This window comes from Henckelia pumila, chromosome 3, assembly GCF_033568475.1.
Source record: "Henckelia pumila isolate YLH828 chromosome 3, ASM3356847v2, whole genome shotgun sequence".
Classification (NCBI taxonomy): Eukaryota; Viridiplantae; Streptophyta; class Magnoliopsida; order Lamiales; family Gesneriaceae; genus Henckelia; species Henckelia pumila.
In genome coordinates, this window is record NC_133122.1 from 10,556,106 (window position 1) to 10,565,330 (window position 9,225).

The following is a 9,225-nucleotide window of genomic DNA, read 5'->3' on the forward strand; positions in this document are numbered from 1 at the left end:
ACATCAATTTACTCCAAGATTGACTTGAGATCTGGGTATCATCAGTTGAGAGTCCGTGATCAGGACGTAGCCAAGACTGCATTCCGTACTCGCTATGGGCATTACGAGTTCCTAGTGATGCCATTTGGTTTGACTAATGCGCCGGCTATATTCATGGATCTGATGAACCGTGTCTTCAGGGAGTATTTGGACAAGTTTGTCGTGGTCTTCATTGACGACATCTTGGTGTATTCGCGTAATACGGAAGAGCATGTTTCTCACTTGCGGTTGGTACTGCAGACTCTTCGAGATGAGCAATTGTACGCCAAGCTGAGCAAGTGTGAGTTCTGGATGGATAGAGTGGTTTTTCTTGGCCATATCATATCCAGGGAGGGGATTTCTGTTGATCCAAGCATGATTGAAGCAGTACTTAATTGGTCGCGTCCGACGACAGTTGCTGAGATCCGTAGTTTTCTGGGTCTAGCAGGGTATTATCGTCGCTTCATTCTGAACTTCTCTCAGTTAGCTCGACCGTTGACGCAGCTTACCCGCAAGGGTGTGGATTTTGAGTGGTCCTCCGAGTGTGAGGAGAATTTCCGTGAGCTTCGACGGCGGTTGACTTCTGCGCCGGTGTTGGCATTACCGTCAGGATCTGGAGGGTATGTAGTTTACACGGATGCTTCTCTTCAGGGGTTAGGTTGTGTCCTGACTCAGAATGGGCATGTGATCGCATACGCTTCTAGACAGCTGAAGCTTCACGAGGACAACTACCCAGTCCATGATTTGGAGTTAGCAGCCATTGTGTTTGCTTTGAAGATCTGGCGTCATTATCTGTATGGCGAGAAATTTGAAATCTTCACCGACCATAAGAGTCTCAAGTATTTGTTCACTCAGGCAGAATTGAACATGAGACAGAGACGTTGGATGGACTTGCTTAAGGACTATGATTGCGAGATTAAGTACCATCCGGGAGCTGCTAATCTCACCGCTGATGCTTTGAGTCGCAAGGTGCGACTATCCGCACTTCAGACTTGTTCGATGTCTAGTGCGATCAGTGACTGTTGTACTTCAGGTTTTACCTTCAAGCATAAGAAAGGTATGCAGAGTATCCATATGTTTGCGATATTATCTGAGCCAGCCTTGTATTCGCGGATCCGAGATGCTCAGATGTCTGATTCAAAGACCCAGCGTTTAGCTCGTCTAGCTAACGAGGGTAGCTCGTTTGGATTTCATTATCAGTCAGATGGCTTTCTGTGTTTGTCTGGTAGGCTTGTGATTCCACAGGATGAAGAGTTGCGAGAGGAGATTTTATCTCAGGCACATCGCACTAAGTTGAGTATTCATCCTGGGAGCAACAAGATGTACAAGGATCTACGTACTCGTTTCTGGTGGAAGGGAATGAAACGCAGTGTTTATCAGTTTGTTTCGAGATGTTTGGTGTGTCAACAGGTCAAGGCAGAGCACCGACGACCTGGAGGATTGCTTTACAGTCTGCCTATTCCTGAATGGAAATGGGAGTTTATCACAATGGACTTTATGACCCATTTGCCGGTATCCCCGAGGAACTGTGATGCTATCTGGGTTGTGGTGGACCGACTCACCAAGTCAGCGCATTTCATTGCCTATAGCCGAGAGTACTCTGTGGATCGCATGGCACGGATGTACATTCAGAAGATCGTCCGACTTCATGGAGTGCCTGTGAGCATTGTCAGCGATCGGGACCCCAGGTTTACTTCTAGATTCTGGGGGAGTGTTCAGCGTGCGATGGGTACTACTCTCAGTTTGAGTACAGCCTATCATCCGGAGACTGATGGTCAGTCAGAGCGCACTATCCGTATGTTAGAGGATATGCTTAGCGCGTGCGTCATGGATTTTGGTTCAGCCTGGCAGGATCATTTGCCGTTGATCGAGTTCGCTTACAACAACAGCTATCACACTAGTATTGGGATGGCACCTTTTGAAGCGTTGTATGGGCGACGTTGTCGTACTCCACTCTTCTGGGAAGAAGTGGGGGAGAGACAGGCTGAAAGACCGGAGTTTATCCAGCAGGCGATAGACATTGTTGATCAGATCAAGAAACGGATTAAGACTACACAGGATCGTCAGGCCAGTTATGCTAATATCAAGCGTAGGCCTTTGCAGTTCGAGGTCGGGGAGAAAGTGTTTCTGAGAGTGTCACCTTTCCGCAAGATTCTCAGATTTGGCCTTAAGGGCAAGTTGTCTCCCAGATTTATCGGTCCGTTTGAGATCTTGGAGAGTATTGGCGATTTGGCTTATCGACTAGCTTTGCCACCGCATCTATCCAGTATTCACGACGTGTTCCACGTATCTCTGTTGCGATGGTATGTGGCGGATGAATCTCATATTCTGCAGCGGTTTGAGGTTCAGGTAGACAAGGATTTGACTTATGTTGAGAAACCTCTTCGTATCCTGGATTATAAGGATAAGGTTTTACGGAACAAAGTCATTCCTTTGGTTTTAGTCCAGTGGCAGCGCCGAGGCACTGAGGAAGCTACTTGGGAGCTTGAGGACAGGATGCGTAAAGACCATCCTGAGTTGTTTTGATTTCATTCTTTAAGTTGTATTCAGTCGCAAACTCTGTAAACGTTTGATTTGAATAAAGAATGTTTCTGATTTCTATATTTTGCATTCGGTACTTAAGATCTGATTTCGAGGACGAAATATCTTAAGTGGGGGAGAATGTAGTAGCCCGTACCCTAATTGAGTAATTAAAGGATTAATGCTAATTAATTCAATTAGGCATCGGACGGATCGGAAGCTCCGAAGGCACGATCGGAAGCTCCGAACAGGATCGGAAGCTCCGATGAGCGATCGGAGACACCGATCGATATTACGTCAGGCATGACGTGTGGTTGGATCGGAAGCTCCGATCAGGACCGGAAGCTCCGATCACCCCTATCTGGAGTCATCAAGTGATATTTTGACACATGGCAGATCAGGATCTTCGGAAGCTCCGATGACAGGATCGGACGTTCCGATCGAGGTTCGGACGTTCCGATCAAGGATCGGAAGTTCCGATCGTTGTCTATAAATAGAAGGCCGAAACTTCACTTTCATTTGCCAATTCCGAGTTCTCCTTTCCTTTCTAGTCTTTTTGGAGCTGTTCTAGTCTTCTTAGGCTTGGTCCGGAGGTCGGAGAGGCGTTCGGTAGTCGTAGCGGAGTCGTGCTCAAGTTCTGGAGGCATCGACATCAAAGGGCTAACGACGGACGAAGGTATAGCTTTTGCTCCCTATAAATATTTAGGAGTATGCAATAGCTTAGTTAAGGCTTTTAGAGCACTTTAATGATAGTAGTATCATTTGGCAGTGTAGAGCAGACTATAGGCGTGGACCTAGAGTTGGTAGAGCTTGCACTGTATTGAGGTACGAAAGTACTATTCGAGATATCCTGACTGAGTATGCATGTATTATGTGACCGCATGATTTATATGCCATGATATTATGCTGCATTCATTTGCATCTTGCTGTATCTCCTTCGAGATGTCTGTTAGTAGGGTTGTACCCTATCCTGTTAGTGGATGGACTTCCATCGATTTGGGTCCGGCGTATCCACGATTATCTCGGTATGGGAGCCACCTCCTGAAGCGACGGCACAGCGTGCTACATACCAGGGCCCGGTCTGTCTCTGTTATCTGATCCTTGACCTCGAGTCTATAGGGAGTTCACTTTGCATGCATGTATACTCATACTCTCGCACTGAGCGTTTTATGCTCACGTCTCGTACTCTGTATTTTCTGGACACCCTATTCCATGGGGCAGGTTTGCGATTGGACGAGGAGGGTGGATCCAGGAGGGGCTAGTCAGTGGTTGGCCAGCTGGAGCTTCGTCTAGGTTTTATTACTGTTGTTGGGTTTTATACAGCTATTTGATTTGGTTGTATATTATTTGGATAATTACAGATTCCTTTACTTGGGATTGTATGATGTTATTGGATTCCGCAGTTTTATTCTGATATCTGTTTTATTAAGTTAATTGCATGCATAAGTTCTGTTTAGTAGGTGATCCGGGTAAGGGTCACTACAGGACTCCTCCTATGACACCTCAGCTGAATGGTGTATCGGAGCGTCGTAATCGAACTTTGTTGGACATGGTTCGATCCATGATGAGCTTCACTGAGCTTCCACCTTCGTTTTGGGGCTACGCACTTGAAACGGCGGTGTTGTTGTTGAACAACGTCCACACCAAAGCAGTGGATAAAACACCATACGAGTTATGGAATGGCAAAGCTCCTAAGTATTCGTACTTGAGGATTTGGGGATGTCCTGCTTTTGTGAAGCAGACAGTGGGAGATAAGTTGGATAGTTGATCCACCTTATGTTATTTTGTAGGGTATCCGAAGAATTCAATCGGATATTATTTCTATCATCCTACTGAAACAAAAGTGTTTGTTTCAAGGAATGCCACCTTCTTGGAGAAGGAGTTCTTATTGGATAAGAAAGGCGAGATGATGGAACTCGAAGAAATTCGAGAAGAACCCGAAATACAAAATAATGATCTCATACCTCAAGAATCTTCAGAGGACACGCCTGTACCTATAAGATCCGAGAGGACTTCTAGACCTCCTATTCGATATGGTCTTCTTCTTGAAGGGGATCAAGATGAACCCGACGTTGGATGTGATCCAAGAAACTTCAAGGAAGCAATTTCTGATGCGGATTCAAATTTATGGCTTGAAGCTATGCAGTCGGAAATAGATTCGATGCATACAAACCAAGTTTGGTCTTTAGTAGATCCTCCCGATGGAATTGTTCCAATAGGATGTAAATGGATCTACAAGAGAAAGCTTGGGCCTGATGGTAAGGTATTGACCTACAAGGCACGATTGGTGGCGAAAGGTTATACTCAAAGACAAGGAGTTGACTATGATGAAACCTTTTCACCAGTTGCAATGTTCAAGTCCATAAGAATCCTTATTGCCATAGCTGCTTGGTATGACTATGAGATATGGCAAATGGATGTGAAGACTGCATTCCTTAATGGAAATATTAAGGAGGATATCTATATGATGCAGCCTGAGGGATACACATCTGTGGGAAGCGAGCGTAAGGTATGCAAGCTTCAGAGATCAATTTATGGTCTCAAACAAGCATCAAGAAGTTGGAACCAGAAATTTGATGAAACAATAAAGGATTTTGGTTTTATCAAGAACCCGGAGGAACCATGCGTGTACAAGAAAGTAGTTAAGGATGCTGTGACATTCTTAGTACTTTATGTTGATGACATCCTACTCATTGGGAATGATGTAGGGATGTTGCAGTCAACAAAGATATGGTTATCAGGTAGATTCTCAATGAAGGATTTAGGTGAGGCATCCTATATTCTAGGAATTCAGATCTATAGAGATAGATCTAAAAGAATGATAGGACTCACTCAATCAACTTACATCGAAACCATATTGAAAAGGTTTTCAATGGATGGGTCCAAGAGAGGACATCTACCTATGTGTCATGGAGTTTCTCTATCCAAGTCCATGTGTCCCAAGACTGATGAAGAGATAGAGAAAATGACACATGTACCATATGCATCAGCCATAGGTAGTATCATGTATGGGATGATATCTACCAGACCGGATGTAGCATTTGCTCTGAGTGTCACGAGCAGATATCAAGCCAATCCCGGTCAAATGCATTGGAAAGCCGTGAAGGACATTCTTAAGTACTTACGAAGGACTAAGAATATATTCATGGTTTATGGAGGAAGAGAACTGAAATTGGAAGGCTATACCGACTCTAGCTTCCAAAGTGACGTGGATGACTCGAAGTCAACCTCTGAATTTGTGTTCATGCTCAATGGCGGTGCTGTCTCTTGGAAGAGTTCCAAGCAGGACACCACAGTGGATTTCACCACTGAGGCAGAATACATTGCGGCATCAGCTGCTGCTAAAGAGGCCGTTTGGATGAGGAATTTCGTCCAAGAGTTGGGCGTCATTCCTGAAGCTGTTGGTCCAGTCCCGGTGTACTGTGACAACACGGGTGCCGTTGCTCAGGCAAAGGAACCAAGGTCTCATCAAAGATCCAAACACATACTGAGGAAATACCACATCATCCGGGAGATCGTGGAAAGAGGAGACATTACAGTCGAGAGAGTGGCCTCTGTAGACAATATCGCTTATCCACTTACTAAGCCCTTGCCAGGACCATTATTTGACAAACATCGCGAAGCAATGGGACTACGTAGTATGACTAGTTGGCTTTAGGGCAAGTGGGAGATTGAAAGAGTGGGTGCCCTGTGAGCCAACTTGTGGCTAAGGGCTTTTATGACTCTATGTATAAACAATCTTTTGTTTAATATAATTTACACTTTTATAATGGCATTTACTTTATCTTTTATCATATTATTATGTTGTGACATACTATAAGATGTTTAGATGAAGACCTTGAATATACTATAGTGTATGTAAGATGTGGTGGCACATGGGGATGGCTATCATGAAACACATCTTATAGTCACTGTATATTCTAAATAGTTCCTAGTCGATTGAGCCGTCCGTTAATAAGGATAAGGATCGCTCGAGATTGAGACTAGAATTTGCGATGCCGAGTACCACGTTTCATTGGTATGGAACATAGAGATGTTCAAAGCATGCAAATGGATATTCATACGATGAATGATCGAACTACCCTATCCGGACTTTCCAAGTGGTTATCACTTATCGAGTGGATAAATTCCGCGGTTTTGGTTGTACACCATTAGTCCTTACTACTTGAAACATCATTGAGACTCTATATGCTAGTACTGTACTTTGACTCGTTTACCGACTCTATTGGGGTCATCAGGTGTCGGGATTGGGTATAGTTACGACACATATAGGAGTCGATGCTTTGTTGTCAAGGATTCACCACGTACTTGCTAGTGTGGATATCCTATGCAATCTGAGGAGATATTAGTGTGACGAATCTCTGGCCAGAGTACATGATGTGTTTTAAGAAATGGTTTCTTAGTAGCACATGCGATGTCACTATTTGATCTTCAAGATGCATTGCATAGTTATCGAATCTCGAACGACTCTCGATTTACCAATAGTTGTTGATTCGATCGGGATATATGGATGAAGGGACCGTACTGTACGCTAACCAAAATCTATTGGTTCTTGCAGGCACTATCAGTGATACCTAGGGAATCATGGGGCGATGTTGCTAGGCGCTCTTACCATGATTCGATGGGCAAGTCGGAAATTGTTGTTCCGAGTCACAAGGAGTTGTGAGCCCACGGCTAGCTGTATCCCTGAACCATTGAGGGTCACACAAGTAATGGATTTTTAATCCCCGTTGAGATAATTAAATTTAAAGAGTTAAATTTAGTGAATAAAGAATTGGGACTTCTTATTTAAGAGTAGAGGGAGTAAGATTTCCTAAAATGACATAGTGATGGACATTTTTGGAAACCACTGAATTCGGATTCAGAAAATTTATCTTGACTTTGAAAGATGCAGAAATGGTTTCTGTGCACATTGGTGAAATTTTTTTATCAATCTGAGTCACGATGAATTTTATATTAATTTCTGAACATGCGGGCTTTGCTTGTCAGGCTTGAACTTATGACTAATGGGCCCTAAGCTGTTAGCAGCCCACATTATAAATAAGTTATTGCAGTACAGAAATTACAGAACAGAGGTCACAAAATTTTCGAAAACCCTAGCTGTTCTCTCTAGGTGTGGCCGCCCCCTCTCCTCTCTCTGTTCGAAAATTCCAGCCTGTGAATTTCGAATTTGCAGTCTGGTTTAACGGATCAAATTCGTTAATTCTCTTCGTAGAAACTTCTGATAGATTTTCTAGTGCAATCTATCAGAGGGATTCGAATTCTGTTCGTGGACCTGATTGAATAATTGTTCGTCCATCAGTTCCTGGGATATACAACAAGAGCAGAGTTATCTGTTGGTGTCCATAATCTCGTTTCGAGATTCAAGGTAAAAATTTAATTGTTGTTTAATTTTTACACGCACAATTTAATCGTAAAGTTTTGATACCCATGATATGGAATCGTTCCATATAAAATTTTAAAACTTTCGCTGCACCGGGTATCAATTTTGATTGATCTGAACACCGTTTTTCCAACAGCGTGTTTGCACATGGGCATGCGCTTATCTTGATTCAGTGAAGGCGTATAATGCGCGCGGGCGCTCAAGAGGAGTGGCCCGGGCGCGCCGCAAATTCGCATATCAACGCCAATTTTTTCCAGGAACTGCGCGGGCGCTCCGATTAATGGGGCGGGCGCGCCGCTTGCTCGAATTTGAGTTTTTTTAAGCCTGAAAAATTTGGAAAAATGACAAGAATTAGGCTTCAAAATTTAATAATAAAATACTTAAAAATAAATAAATAATAAAAATTAAATAAACTAAAAATAAAAGCAAATAAAATAAAAGAAAATGCTTGGGTTGCCTCCCAAGTAGCGCTTGGTTTAAATTCGTCAGCCCGACTTTCACCGGTTTTAGGTCTTCCCCTTTTCTTTCACTCGCCAAATAAATTCCACGAACCGCCTTTTAAATTTTGCTCTCTTTTTCTTCGTGGCCTTCTTTGTTGACTTTAGCGCTCTCTCCTTTGATGAATCAACCGCAAAATCAGCTCTTGGACAGCTCTCCAACTTCACAACCGGTTCAATTAAGCATAATTCTTCGATGGGTGAATTAGGTGTCTTCCTGAATAAGTTAAAAATCACCCGTTCGCACTCCACACCCATCGACAATTCATCCTTCTTCACTTCAATTTTGGCATCCGCCATAGCAAAAAATGGTCTCCCAAAAATCAATGAAGCACCATGATCCGCTTCAATGTCCAAGATCACAAAATCCGCTGGAAAGATGAATTTATCCACCTTAACTAGCACATCTTCAACAATACCCAATGGATATGTAATGCTTCTATCCGTCAACTGCAATGAAATCATAGTCGATTTCATCTCTCCCAACTCCAAGGCCTTGTAAATAGATAATGGAATTAAATTAATACTGGCCCCTAAATCACATAGTGCAGTAGTAAAATGAGAACCACCAATAGAACAAGGAATAGTAAAACTCCCTGGATCTTTCAGCTTCTGTGTCATCTTCTTTTGTAGCACCGCACTGCACTCTTCTGTTAGATTGACTACCTCGTTCTCAAGAAGCCTCCTTTTCTTGGACATCACCTCCTTGATGAACTTTGCATAATTCGGCATTTGCTCCAAAGCATCAGCAAAGGAGATGTTGATATGAATTTTCTTGAAAATCTCCACGAATTTGGAGAACTGCTC